At 45.1% G+C, this 15,364-nt stretch overlaps 1 protein-coding gene across 4 annotated transcripts in view; it reads left to right on the top strand.

The window, feature by feature from the left end:
• The first annotated feature begins 288 nt into the window (after nucleotides 1–288).
• sema6a (sema domain, transmembrane domain (TM), and cytoplasmic domain, (semaphorin) 6A) overlaps nucleotides 289–15,364 on the top strand; it is a 70,913-nt gene continuing 55,837 nt past the window's right edge. For all 4 annotated transcript variants that reach the window (XM_076271210.1, XM_076271211.1, XM_076271209.1 and 1 more), the window contains exon 1: nucleotides 289–484. The gene's annotated coding sequence lies outside the window, so the exon portion shown is untranslated. The remainder of the gene's footprint in view (nucleotides 485–15,364) is intronic.

The raw sequence follows: 15,364 nt of genomic DNA, 5'->3' as shown, positions 1-15,364 counted from the left end.
ATTATGAACATCATCCAAGGATCCAATTAAATGTCAATAATTTACAATGACCATATAGGGAAGAAGGTTTCTCTTTCGGAGAAAAAACAGGTAGGGTAGCCTACAATAGCAACAGATATTAAATGCTACAGTAGCCTAGATTGCTATAGCTACACCTCACGAAACAAAAGATCCCATTCCACATCACCCCGCTCCGATCTGCGCTTTGGCTCCTCCCTGTGTGGACCGAGTGACAGCTGGGATGGCTGAGTGCTCGTAAGAAGCCTTCATCTCCAAATAGGATGACCAGCCAACACAGTGGAGAAACTGTGCCTCGTTGTCGCGTATGATTCGAACCACCCATTGTTAGTTCTTGGACGTCTGTTTGGTTCTGTTCAGTTATTTTCAAAGGATACTTTAAGAAGGAAAAGGGGAAAAAACATCAACGGCATTTCAAGTGGATTTCCAATGGATATTCCGATCTGAGGAGGTGCGCGAGAGCACGGTATGTAGGCAATAACGCGAACGAACGCACCGTATGTTTAGGAAAGTATAGGCTATAGCCTATATCCTCCTTATGTTTCAATCAGTCAAACGTTTTTGTGGATCGGACAAACAGGGAATCGGCATGTAAATGTCATGCTTTTATTTACAATAACATTTTCTTAAATGTTTGTCTTCGATCTCCTGTTTTTATCCATGCACTTTGCGTGCGCAAGGCTGAGACCTCATAACGGCTGTATTGGAGTACGCGGGAGTATTATGACTAAAAGACAAGTGCACCGTTTGGTTGAGTACAAAGTCTTGGTAACAGTTGTAAAACTTTTCTTGCTGTTTTATGTGTGATTTTACTCTGCTTCTTTCTGTGTGGTGTTGAGATAAACTCTCCTTGTAACCTACCTGTGGTTAATTTGTTTCTTTCATCGATGTTCGCGCGTGCTGTTGGTTAACTGATTGATAGCTACGGGGTGTGTGACCAATGTAACAACAGTTCGCAGTGCTAATTACAGGGCGTATTAAGCTACAATTATCATTGGAGTTACTGTTGTTTGTAAGCATGGGGACGTGTTATCGCTTCCTGACGGTCAATTGGTTGGCTATTTAAAGAAAATCTTCCCCTGAGTGTTGGAAATTATGTGAATTATTTGATAATGTATTTTCTATTACTATTTGTTCAAATAATTGTAGGCATATGAAACTCCACTCTGAAGGGGATGCTAAGTTGGTCCCTGTGTAGCCTAACTGTTCGTAACAGTAAACAGACTGTCGGTAACTGTAGTCGAAGCAGGAATCAAAAAGGTAGCTACACACATACTTTTTACGTCTTGGGCATCCCTCATGTTGTAGGAAATGCACATGTAGACAAAAATGGCAGAGACAAATGGCAGCTAACCTCCACCCCTGGCCTCTCTAACCCCTTCCTTCCACACCAAGCAAAATGGCTAAAGCTGGCAACTTATACATAGGCTACGCACTTTTTTAGTTCCATACATTCCCCTGGGATAGTGTGTAATTCATAGACCCAGTGCCACTGATAGAGAAACCTCAGTTTTGCATAAATTAAAAGGTGTACAAGCAATACTCTTGAGGGGCTGTGGGATATAGAGTGTCTGTGGTGGTTTTGTAGAAGGCAGCAATGTCCAGTCACCTGCTCAAGGTCCTGAGGTCAGATGGGGTGGGACCTTTGTCAGTGAGGACGCTTCAACTCCATCAACTTCACTTTTGTTGAGGCATCAGGGTGGTTGACAACTGAATGTCAGTGTGTGTGAGAGCTCTTCTGCTCCAAATAGGATGGCAGAAGGACAGAGGCTGCATGGCGTGCTGAGAAAACTCAAGTGTCTCCTCCTCACTGAACTATTCATACTGGAGAAGGCAGCCGAATGTGTGATCATTCGGAAACAAGATGGTGCATATTTAAATGAACTTCCCACAATTCTCTGACCCTGGGTCGCCGGGCACCCTGCCATATCACCCCTGCACATGCCCAAATTCCAGCATTCCGGTTTTGTGTGGCAGACGGCAGATTTGTATTCATGAGACTGTTGTTCTCCAGATTCTTCCAGTGTCAAAAGAAGAGAGCAGCTAGTGTTGGTGTGGCAGGTGATTGGTGGGTGGGAGGGTTGCATGTTGTTTTCTCTGATGGATTACGTTTCTCCACTTGTAGATGTTCCCCTGAGTGCTCGTATGACTGGGTGTGACTGTATGTATCTGAGTCAAAGGCATTGCTCAAAGATGAATGCTTATCCACAAAATCATGTTGCTTCTCACACAGTGGAGGGATTGCATCAGGCCCAAGATCATATTTTTCCTCTCCATTTCCCACTTGATTCATGTCAGCCTGGTGCTGCCCTTGCAAAATATTAATATCCCAACTCATTCATTCACTGCTATTGTCGCTACCAGTATTATTCATTATACTGAATGGATCACCCAGTTATTTGAAAGAAATGCCCCTGAACCCGATTAACATAGCTTGTCTGTGCTTTTGTTTCTCACCAAGTGTGAATAAATAGTTGCCGAAAGCGGCTCATTGTTAAATGCATTGTTGTTGCTTACTGCCCACATTGTTTGTGGTAAATTGGGACATGCTGGTGCAGACAGTTTATTCTTAATATAGCACAATGCCATTCAAAATGGCAGCTAAGAGAAATCCAGCTTTGGAAACAGGTGCAGAAAATGTCAGTATCCTGGAGCTTCACGTTGGGGCTCAGTGGCAGGGCTTGTTATTTCAAAGGATGACAAAACAATTCTCCCCACTCTCATGGAACATGTCCATTCTGTAGACAGGGACACAGAGCCTTGCAAGAAACAGGGTGCTACTTTGACCCTTTGCTGTGGATGTCGCCTCTGTATTCTTATGTGAATTAGGAAGCCAGAATTGTGCCGTATTCCCAGAGCCATCTCTTCCACCCATAATTGCCATCTTATAGTTAGAGTTATCTCATGTTATGACAGCAAGGTTTTCATTTAGTAAAACAGAGGTGGATTATACTAATTTTAGACTACTTATTGTTTAAGGTCCATATGACTACATCCCTTGGTGAAAAGATATCAGTGTTTGAGAAAGAAATGTAAATTATTTCTATTAACTTTGCATCCATATTCTCTCAAAATATATTCAGATATGCCCTTAACAATTCATTATGGCAAGATAACATCATTACATTAATACACAGGATTAGTGTTTAGGATTGTAAGGCTGTAGACAAAATATCTTTATATATTTGTATTTTCTGTATTTTCCCCTGCCCATTTATACTGTCAAAACATCCCCAAACCCTCTCAGGCATTTGCATAAGTGAGACTCCCCAGCCTTGGGGCCTCGTGCACTCTTGAAAAGAACACAGAGCACAAAACACCAGCAAACGTTGTGCTATTTCTGATTCGGAGCGGTGCTCCAAAACACCTCATCTGCACATTTGCCCAACAATAGGGACGAGGCTTGCATTGCGTGTGACTGATATGGATTTGTCACAGTGCCCGCGGCCATATTTACATTGCGCCAGCACAGACAGATACATTTAGCTCAGTCTGAATAATTGATGAATGCCTGTGTTAAATGAATTGCAGTCAATTGCTATAAAGGGTGTGGGGATGGTGTTAAGCACAAGCTCAAATGCACTGTCAATATCTCACAATACAATAGACTTCACAAATGTTCAATACTGTAAACAGTGTGCATAAGTACATATTTGATACATGGGAGATGACAAAGATTGGATAATATAAATGTGTCTAGTGAATTTGTTTTCTCTGATGTTTGCAACTGCATTAAATTGTTTGCGGAGGTGTGCACCTCATGATAAGTCTGTGTCTGTTGGTTTGCTCAACCGTGTGGCACAACAGTTATTAGCATCAGCGCTGGGCTGGCGCATCATCTTCATTATTTCCGCTCATTCGGAACCGTTCATCTGTTTGGCAGTGCTCAGTGTCGTCTCCTCACCTGAATCCACCTCCTCTCTCTCCCTCATCCTCATTTTCGGCTTCCAGCTCCCAGATGGTTGCCAGTGGTTATTTTTCCCTCTGCGCTGTCGACAGTTGCGGCCCACCCATCCATCCCCCCCCCACTCCCTTCTGCTGTGAGACTGTCTCATTCACTCTGCGGAGCCCTCAGCCCAGGCGGCGCTTGAAATCGATAGCATCCGGATACTGTGGGGGTGCAAAGGTGTCAGAGTTGTCGCCCGCTCATCAATGGGGTACTTTAGTGCAATTGCTGCGATGAAATTGCCCTCTGAAGTGACTCATTGTTTGAGGGCTTCTCTGAGGGTGGGCTGTGTAATAAGGCAGGCAAACTCCCATGAAGGCAAATGTGCAAGTGACTTTACAATCGCCCCCATTTCACAGAAGAAAAGCTTTTTTTTTCTTTTGAGGTCATTGTCAAGATGGTTCTCCTCATTGTAAGCCGTGTCTGTCTATGCAGCATGTGGATGTAGGGCATATACAGGCAAATCTCCATTATGCAGAGCCTGTTTTAGTCTCCATAAACACTTAACTATTTCAAATCTACCCGACCTCCCAAGTGTAATGCAATTTCACACCACAACTGCAATGAAATAATGAAGTTGGCTAGTCACTTCCTAGTCACTTCACTTCCTTTTTTCAAAGGATGAAAAATGTGCTTGCTTATGTACCATATTTACAACCAGCGATATATTTGATTTTATAAGCATAATAGACTTCCATCATTTCTTTAGCTCTGTTTGTACAGAGTGCCTGTATACATGGGAAGGCTGAATGTTTCCCAGTACTGATTTGTTTCACCTTATACCACATGGAGAAATGAACAGCCCTGAAGGTGTGTCCATGAGACTGTGTCTCACAAGGGGCTGTCTGTTGAGCTGTCTTCTGCTTCATTTGCATATGAGCTCATTTTCTTCTGGCTTTTTAGCTGTCCAGGGTTCCTCAGCTGTTCGTGTGTGTGTGTGTGTGTGTGTGTGTGTGTGTGTGTGTGTGTGTGTTTCTATGTAGTTATGGTTGCATGTGTGGTTCCACGCTTTCTTTTGCACCTTCAACTGCATTGGAGTGAGTGTATTTGTGTGCGTGTATACACCACTTGAGTATGTATGTCTGTGCATATATATCAGTGGTTGTATGGAATGTGATTGTGTGTGTGTGTGTTTGTGACTCGTAGAGGAGAGTACATCTGTCCCATCCCCGGGCCCACCGAGATTGGCACGGCGTTTCTCATCTATTAATCATGGAGCCTGCTTTCTTATTCCGTTGCCATAGTTGCAAGGCCTTCGCTGGTGTTGGGGCGCCTAGAGGAAAGGGCCAGAAGGCTGGAGGGCAAGACAGACAGACACAGACACACACACACACACACACACACACACTTATATATGCACATATATGCACAAACACACACAGGCTCAATGAAGACATTGAGAGGGCCTGCATTGGTTCTGAAGGAAGCATATTGGAGTGGCACACTAATTCAACAGAATAATTTGATCTTATCAACTAAAAGTTCAACACCATTTTGTCTTGTATGCAATTATCTTTTCATATTTGTCAGATTTACTCTAGGCTTTCCTATTAGTTATGAAGAAACAGGAGATGACTCCACTGTGTCAGGATGACTGTGTGTCTGTGGGATTAAAGTGGAGGAATGAGCAACACCTTACACCCCCCTCCTCCTCCCTTTCACAACCATCTCTTTCAGCATGTGGCTTAACATAGAGGAAAGCATCAGTCCACCCACACACAGCCAGAAACAGAGTTGCTCAGTCACTGGGGAGTTCTGTGGACTGATAACACAAATACAGATTATGTGAATTTGTTATGGTGTGCAAATACCTCCTGTAAAAGGCTTAAAACGGAAGAAAAGCTTACTGGTTCACAGCATATGGTGTGGTATGTGGGCATCATTTTCATGTGTTCCTGAGCTAAGCAGCTAAACTCTGCCATTTGGAAGACGTGGAAGCACTACTTACTGTAATACCTTTACATTTTGGCTGACATCTTAGCATTTGGGTTGATAACTCTGCACTTAAGTTGATAGCTCAGCTTTTAGCATTTAGCTTGACAACTTTTAGGGCTTTTAGGGAACCACGTGGATAATATCTCTCTGTATGTTTATTTAAAGTGAAGAAATACCAGGTTAGGAACAGCCTCTCTCACTTGCTGCAGTATAAAGTTCCTATTAAATATGTCCCGCTGTATTTTCGCTCAGAAATGCCCCCATTGTTTGTTGGACTCATCACTTTAGCTTTCTCTCATGAGTATTTTTAGAGAGAGGAAGGGGTAAAGCAGTCAACTCTGCAATCACGGCCCTTCCCTGCTGGCCTTTGATGTGGCTGCATTAGGAACAAAAGAACCATGTCATTGCCAGTGCCACTGGGCTGTAATCCAAGCCCCTGATGATTTACGCGCCACAATTCCCGCTTATCTGTGACCTTTCCTCGAGGTGCAGCACTGGGGCAGCCAGGGCTTAGAGAAGGGGGGAGGGAAGAGCCGGTGTGTTTGCAGAAGTGTCACAGGTCTCCAGGTCAACTCTGAAGTCACTGGATGACATCATCTTTTTCTCATAGTTTTCCCACGTTGGTCAAACAGTGGGAAGTGTGTGTGCGTGCGTGCGTGCGTGTGTGCGTGCGTTCGTGCGTGCATTTTCATGGAATAGTGTGCCGGTAGAGAGCAGGGATAAAGTTCCATGTGGCAGCCCTGGTGAAACTGACATCTCCTCATTTCATTCAAAGCTCCTCTAGCTGCCATTTCTCTCTCGTTCAGAGTCTCTATAAACAATACTTGCAAGCAATTAACAATGCTTACATAACTGGAATGCAACAGTTTTCTTTTTAAAACGGTTCAAACAGAAGCTTCCAGTTGGTGATAAAGAACTAGTTGTTTCTTTTCTTCATGCACCTTGCGTAGAGTCAGATCTGGTCAAACTGCAGAATAGCTCACTGGGTGTTTCCAGTGGCAGCTCTGCATGGCTTGTGGTTGGCCCAAGGAGAAGGTTTACTTTTCCTCGCCCTGTCGCGCGGAGCTCAAGGAATAATGGCTCTTTGTTGCACATTTACGGCAGATCTAATGAACAAATTGCAGCCATGTGGCATGGTCTGCCTTCGAAAGCAAGTGCCGCCACCACAATGCCCCCAGTGTTGTATGTTTCAGGCGTGTCTGTCAGCTCTGGGAGGAGACGACCTGACACAGGCATTTATCCAGATCTGACACAGGTCTCAAGTTTCGTCCCTAACGGAGGGAGAGGGATGTTCATGGTTGTGATGGAACAGACAGCAGGGTGTAAATGTGTGGTCTATACCTGTAGATAGTCCTTTGTGTTCTACAGTGGTGTGTTATGGAGAGCAAGTTGCCTCTGGAAAACGATGGTTGGTGTTTCATGAGGGTTGGTGCACTGAAATATATTGCTCAATATTAGAAGGTTGCTATTAATGTTATCCTCGGAGAGAAATGGTGCGCTTGTTTTATGACTGAGGCGAGATAAAAAATTTGAAACAGTAAATTTCAAGGTTGCAAACAAGTGCTTGGTGTCAAAGGAACTCTGTATCAATTTTATTGTATTTTTTGAATGAATGAGCAGTTGCAGACAGCAATACCAAATGCAAATATCATGTTTCCTTACAGGCAAACAGCAGCTTTTTTATGAAAAGTGCCCTTCACATTTCGCCTTGAAGTGATTCTAAGGATGAGGAGTCTGCAACAACACTGTTCTATTCAACAGCCTTTAAAACCGCAAAACAATTCAGCTGTCTTGGCCTCTTGGTTTAGATAATAGTAGGTGGGTTGCTTTTCTGATGTTGCTCCTTCTTGGGAAATATACAAGGAAACTGGAGACAGGAGGTGAGAGGCACATTATCAGGATATAGGACTCGGCTGCTCAACACCTGACCTACATATGAGTCAGATCCAGCCCTCTGGCTCGCCTCAGTACCCCCACCTGGCTTTGATCTCATGACACCCCTCACCCCTCTTCCCTCTAGGCGGGATCTGGGTTTACACATCCCTCTGTCATGTCCTCCACGCTGTGTTTGCACTGACTGGAGCTCTAAGGACTATCTAGAGCAATCTCAATCCAGCGCAGTGCCAGATAAGACCGAGCGCTGCTTGGCTGGTGTTTAACACTGGTGGCGCCTCATTGAGTATCACCATGTAGACATAAGTATTGGTGTGTTTGAACACCGAGCGCACGGTTCATTTATCCTTTTATGTGCATGGCAAACACTGTCTAGGTGCCTATAGCATTCAGAGCTACTTTGGCACTTCCTTCTCTTTTGATTGTTCCAGTGCTCATATATTTGTTTGTTCAATTCAATCTCTTCCCCGATTGTGTTATTAATACTTGATGTAAACAGATCCTGTGGACAGGATAAGGAACCAAAACATCCTTCAAAAGGGTGCTGTTTCCTTATCAGGGTGAGGGTCAGGCGTCGGACTTTGTGTATGATGCCAAAGGTCAGGAGAGAAGCCTGTAGACCCCATGTGTGCGCACACCGTTTCTCCACCCCCATCCTGATCTCTCATCTCTCTCACAGCTGGAGTGCGGTGCCCTTTCTTTTTCTTCTCCCCCTGGTCCAAATGTCATTCTCCAAGCTATCAGGCAGAGCCTCCCTTTCCCTAATGCACTGAAATTGAAAGAAATGTGGGGTTTTTGTACAGATATTGATTTTATTTGGCCACAGGAAAGTGAGCGAGACCTCAGAGCCTTTTTATAGCCACCGTAACGGTTATTTATGCACACAGATGCATTGTATTACTCTTTGGAGGTTATGAAGTGGGAAATGAGATAATAATCAATGAAAGCGTTAATACTTTGTTTTGTCCCATGTTACAAACACAATAGCTTTCATATGCCACCCAGAGTGCACCAAACCCATCATATTAGGACATTAGGCTGACCCCTGTTTTGGTCAATAGGTGTGATGATTTTTCACACTGGAAGTAATTGGCTTTTTCTGTTGTGATATTGATTTTTGTTTGTTAGAACGCACTTGTATTGCAAATTACATACAATTATGTCTCCTACCGTGGTCTTTTGTTCCTGGTAGGAGCATGGCCTTGACATCTGAAGTTAGGTGGTATGGAGGGCGGGGTTTAAGAGTGCAGGAGGGGTGATGCCATCAGATGATAGCAGCAGGGTGGTAGAAATCCTAGAGCCACACAATGCCTGGACAGCTGTGGGTCTGTGCTGTGAGACAAGTGGCTGAGGCTTAGGTTGGTATGTGTGTGTGTGTGTGTCTGTTTATGTGAGTGTGTGTGTGTGTGTGTGTGTGTGTGTGCATGTGTGCATGTGTGTTTGGGTGCGTGCGCGTGTATGCGTGTGCATACAATCTGTGGGTGTGTGTATGTGTGCTGTGTTGAGGAGGCTTAGGGAGGTACGTGTGCCTGTCTGAGTATGCATACTTTCTGGGATATATATATATAGCGTGTGTGTGTGCATGTGTGTCTGTTTTGCATATGGATGTGTGAGGCAGTGGTGTGGCATCCACTGCATATTTAACGGCCATGAGATCTCAGGGGCCGGGTGGCCAGAGGGATAGGGTGACAGCCGGACATGTGCTCCGGGTCAGATGTCCATGCGGGTCGGATGGGAGCTGGATCACCAGAGGGATATCAGAGCGATTGCATTTCCCCGGCTGCCTCTGCTCAGATGTCACCTCATGTGTTGTGCATTAGAACGCATGTGTTCCTCAGACAGTGGCCACTGAGTCACATCTAGTCCTGCCAAAGTGAAATGTGCTGTGCTGGCCACAAAGCAAGCATTTGGGTTGCTGAGCTGAATATTTTTTTTAAATTAATTTTTAATATAAAAAATCAGTACGGTGTACAGTTGGGAGCCATATGCGGTGTCTACACTTCATTTGCTCCAAAACAGACTACATCTGGTCAAGGTCCATGAAGTATGACGAAAGACTTCCATTCAATTCCCTTCATTTATTTATAAAGCAGCAATAACAACTGAACTTGTCTCATGGGGAATCTACGCATCTACCTAGTAGGATATCTAGTCACATGTCTTTATATAAGGCCTGTCATTCAATTAAAGTAAGCCCAGGATTAAATATTTAGCATACCAGGGACAACAACAACAATGACCTCTTACAAGTCTTTCTTAACTGTTCTTTTTAGCTAATTGAATAGCCTCACAACTTTCAAACCATCAAAGACGCACACAAAAAAGTACATTTCTTTTTTAAGGTTGAGAGTTAAATTCGCACTTCATTTGCATAAGAAATGCACCCCTCATTTGCACAACATTTGCACAACATTAACTAAACTTTTCCCAACTAATATCGCTCTCACTACTCTATATTACATTGCTTGCCGCCAATAAACACAGACATCCTGTCACTTCTCTTGTATGTGTTTTCACCATAAATAGATCAGGGCCTGCTCATCACTGTGTATTTGTAGGTTTTTTCTATATCTCAGAGCATCACCAACTTCAGACATCCACAAAGAGCCCAGTGAACGAATAGAACCGCAAACAAAGCCATTTCCCTTCTCTGCCCACTGTGGTCTCAATCGATTGGCTCCAATGAGACGGATCATTTAGTCTTAACCCCCACTGTTTAAACGGTGCTTATTGGACACTGGAGCGGGAGGCCGTGTGCTCAGTCCAGAGTGTTTAACCAAGTGCGGAGTAAAAATGAAAAACTCCTCGGCCAGACCTGGTCCCTCTCTGAAAGGCAGATCGATGGTCTGTGGCATTTAGAAGGCAGAGCCAGTGTGCGCTGGGTGGAGGTGGGGGGGCTCCCCCGCTGGCCATCTCCCTGTAGAGGTGACCTGGAGTGGACCGCAAGCTGCACTTTATGCCACTCAGGCATGGGACGGAAGGGCTGAGTCGGTGGAGAGCAGACAGCGGTGTTCCCATTCGTATTGTTTGTGTGAGATGTGCAGGGCTGAGCCCTCCATATGCTCCCTCCTGCTATGGAATGTGACAGTGAGTGGTGTTTATGTGGCGTAATGAACCCTGCACAGGAGGAGGAAGGGAAGCTGTGTTAGTGAGTGAGAGAGATGGAGTGAAGGACAGCGAGAGACAGAGAGGGGGAGAGAAGAAAGGCAGGCTTCATTATGGCAGACCTGCTACGCTTCACTGGCTTTTCCGGTTAATATACAAACCATTGTCTTATGGAAAAGCAGATAATAAGAGTTGAATTCATATTGAACCACCCCAGTTTTTAATGAGTGCCATGTCAGAAACAATCTTTTCATACAATAGGTCATATTTTTTTTAAAGCAAATTGAATCGGTCAGGAATTCAGGTTGGTAAATGAAGCCTGAGCATGAATAGGATATGAAAGGTCTGATTTGATCCCACACTGAGCTTTGAAATGGCACAGTGAAGGTGGAGCAGGAGCACCCATTGCTGTGGTTCTCTTGTGGTTGTAAAGAAGAGCTTTGAATATTGAATTAAAGGAGAGGCAGACTGCCTGACTCTGGCCTTGGCATTTATGAATGTGGCAGGGCATCTCCCTGGAGAAGGAGGCGTCTTCCATAGGCAAATTAATTAGATCTGTGGTACTTTTTATTGTTGCTCGGGCTCTGCCCGCTCGTTTGTTACTGTCACCAGGCAGACAAAACCAGAGAAGCCAAGGCCAGGGGGCGTGCAGTGTTTGGACTGGTGCTTGTGTGAGCCACTTGTTTTGCCTTGACTCATGTAATCAGCGATAGCAAGGGCGAGATTTCCTGTCGTCTGTGTCCAGCCTGTGGACCTGGACAGTGTTTGTAGATTTCAAAGTTCCTCTTACGGGTGTACAGAGTCTCAGATAGCAGAAGAGGAGAGACAGTATCACACTACCTGAGTAACACCACCAGATACCTCACCTGTAACAAGACCTCTCCCTGCCAGTGTGAGAACAACAAGCAATGGCATTGTCCCACCTTCCGTAAAACACTTGTACTTCTCAGTAACACTAATACCAGGATGATCTTGTCAGGAATTGGCCAGCCTTTAATCCGTGTCATTAAGAAGACCCTGAAACATCCTGTGATGTCCTGTGCAAGAACATCCACAGCCCATTTGTATTGTCGTCTCTGCGAGTCTAAACAGAACTGAAAACTTTAAGAAACACAAATTAGAGTATTCTCGCACAAGAGCAGGAATAGGTACATTTGTGTCCAGACAAGAGCTCTTCAAGAGTCTTTGTGGAATTAATTGGCAGCCAAAATGACTCTCCTGCACGGATTTGAAGAGCGGAGTGGCAGCCGTTCCGGTGCAGCTCAGGGCTTCCTGTCGGGGTGGCTGGAGCAGAGGTCTGCAGTGCTGCCAGGAGAGGCCACAGGCTTAGATTTGCACATTTGCTCTACATCAAGTACTCTCAGTGAACAGTGATTAGCAATTCTGCTGCCTGCAGAAATATAGGATAAGACACCAATCAAGGTCAAGCCTGGATGAATTTGCATGTCCGCTCGGCTCAAGTGTGTGTGTATATGCCGAGTGTTTTTCTGTTTTGTGTGTTTTTGTGAATGCAAACCTCCCGGTGCTGTGATTATGGAGGATGTAGGGGGATTATGTTAGTTGGCGAGAGCGTCACCTCTGTGGCGGTGAGGAGGCCGCTGTGCGCTGAGACAGGTCCCTGGAGCAGCTCCACGGCGTCCCGCTCCCAAGCCTGGCACACAAGCAGCTCTGCAGGCCTGCTTACAGGGAGTCTGCTACCATCCTCCAGGGGAGAAAAAAAAGATAAATTACAGACCTAATGCTTCGATTCGGTCAGATCAAGGTCCACTTTCTCACACACACACACACACGGCCAAAAGCGAGCTGATGCTGGCCGTGTGCTCAGCAGAAAGCATGTGTTCAGATGGATTTCTCTCAAATCAGATCTGGCTAGACGGATTAGCTGCAAAACTCCAATATAACAGTTAAATTAGTTATTCTGATGTGAGGTCCTTGATAATGACTGGAAAAGTACCATCACTGGGATCCAAGCTCATGGCATGGAGATGGAGATGTCCCACAAAAGCAAAAGGACATGACAGATCAGTCACGCTTGTCTTCCCTTGTCTTGTATAAGGTGTAGGGGGTTTCATCAAGTGTGTGCAAATGTATTTCTTTCTCTCTTGTACGTAGAGGAATGATTGAATGTGAAACTTTTGGAGGGTGTGGGTGGGTGTTTTGAGGAGGCTGGTTTAAGGTCCCTCTCTATTCAACCACCATGTCACCCCATGGGGCTTGGCTAATTGGTGGTCCTGGAGGGGCCTTTTGTATATGTATATATATGTGCGTGCGTGTGTGTGTGTGTGTGTGTCTGCATTTGTATCTGGATCCCCACAAAGGAGTCATTCTCCATCACGTGGTGGCAGGCCCTCAAACAGAGGGCCAGGGGAGGAGGAGGAGGAGGAGGAGGGAGAGCTTGTGGAGTGGGGGCACTGGGAAAGAGCGCTCCTCTCTCCCCCAAACAAAGCTCTGGCTGGGAAGAGCCGGGGAGTCCTTTTGCAGACCGCGGGAGCGAATCCCCCCCCAGTCTCCGGCCCCCAACAAGTTACCGCTGACCCACATGAGCAGCCGAGTGCGAAGCGGCCTTTCATGTCCCGCTCACCCCGTCCCTCTCGCTCGCAACACTGAGTCCGCTCGCTTGGCTTTGTGCGCAGGGCGGCTGTTTCAGCCTTCTCTCCAGCCCCGCTCCTTTCTCTTCTCCCTCTTTCTGTTACTTTGTTGTTGCTGCTTTGTCCGTGTGAAAGAAAGATGAGCCGCTGCTAAAAAAGCCTCCCATGTGCGATTCCACCGCTCACCTCGGTTGATGGACAGTAAAGCTCTTGCCTGCGCTAGGCAGACCAAGGCCCAGCTATGGGAACGCTCTATTGATTCAGCGGCTCTATCTTCTGCTGCTTCTTGGAAGGGAGGGGTGAATGAAAGAGGTCGGTATTTCTCTTGAATCATGGATTCTTTGGCAGTAGTGGGTCTTTAACACACTTGTCATTGATTTTCCTCCTATTAACGTTTTATGTTTTTGCGTGGATAATGTTTTTGAAGTAATTAGAGAGATGTCATTCTAGAGCACTCAGAGAGGCAACGGAGGAGCGCTGGGACATAACTGCTCTCAGGTCATGTGTGATTTATACCTGGCTAATTCCAACACATAACAATTTTATGAGCCGAAAAGCCTCATCCCTCTCTCTGGGAGGAGTGGTTTTCTAAAGTGGGAAAAGAATATCTTAAAATGTAAACTTCATCTTCAACCCTGTTAACGGCCATGAATCATCACAACAATCGTCACATCATTTTCCATTTTTTCCATCCAGATTTGGCTATGGCCATTAGGGCTCCTATGAGATCACAGCATTTGCAGGCGTGCAAGGAGTGATTATGCGACTCTATTTGCGGTTGGCTGGAAGTTAAATGGCTCCTGCACATTCCCTGTGAGGATTTACAGGCTGATTTACTGGGCCTCACTGCATGGTGGGGAGATGCTAATGAGGTTATTTCAATTAACAAATGAAGGAAGAAAAATCTGTATTTTACAATAGGAGTATTCATTTGCCTGTTACCATGTTTATGATGCGTGTCAGCTTCTTCAAGTAAGGGATGTATGCCCCAATGCAAATGCAGACCCTGGGTGCTATAAATTCAGCTCATGAGTTTGAGCTATCGTTTTATCAATGCCTTAATGAGGCCCAGACATCCCAGGACCTTGGGCCTTGTGTGTCTCCATCTATCATTTATCTTGCTTTTGAAATGTTACGCTTTGGTGATAGAAGAAGTTTGCTTTTAGCTTGAAAACCCACTTAGAGATAAAAGGGTCAAACAGGGAGGACAATTATGTAAGTATTTCTTTTTTGTATGGAAATGTCCCGGGCCAGAGTGTGTTTAGTTTCAATGTGTGTTTTATGGCCCAAGAGCAGAATCAGTGCACTTTGCCGTAGTTGGATCATCATCCCATCGTGAATCAGTGACCTCAGTATCAGGTGCTTCTGTTTCTAAATGCATTCTCGTATTTCAGCGAACTCTGGGCACATATGCTTTCCATTACGAGCGCCCGGCGCAGGCTACTGTGTACTGACCTTCCTAAGGCTCGTGCATATGTGAATGAGATTACTCCCATCAGGCAGCCGGCCTCTTACTGAATTCTCATTTATCAGAGAGGCTGTAAACATGCAAATGCCACAAACTGCTATAAAACCGCTTCCAAGGACACGTTGGTATTAATAGCCATGGGTCATCCACTGCCACAGCTTGTCCACGGCGGTTGGTAGCTTTTTTAAAAATAATTTGTTTTGTAACTTTGCGACTGCTCAATAACAGCTTTATAAAGATAGTATTATGAGCTGGGGAAAGCTGAAGTAATTGTTTTTCACTTTTGTTCATGAAGTGATAAAGGAGAAACTGTGAGGCAGTTTTTTTTTTAATCTTTCAGCCCCTTCCTTCCTTCTTCTAACCACAACATGCTAATAGTCCTCCTGTATTGGATATCCTAATGAAGACCTT

The sequence above is a fragment of the Alosa pseudoharengus genome, unplaced genomic scaffold (genome assembly GCF_046254945.1).
Source record: "Alosa pseudoharengus isolate Yale_2024_CS ecotype anadromous, Long Island Sound unplaced genomic scaffold, YU_APseudo_1.1 YU_APseudo_1.1_scf_6, whole genome shotgun sequence".
Classification (NCBI taxonomy): Eukaryota; Metazoa; Chordata; class Actinopteri; order Clupeiformes; family Clupeidae; genus Alosa; species Alosa pseudoharengus.
The sequence above is the reverse complement of the archived record's forward strand: the minus strand, read 5'-3'. Positions and strand labels throughout refer to the sequence as shown.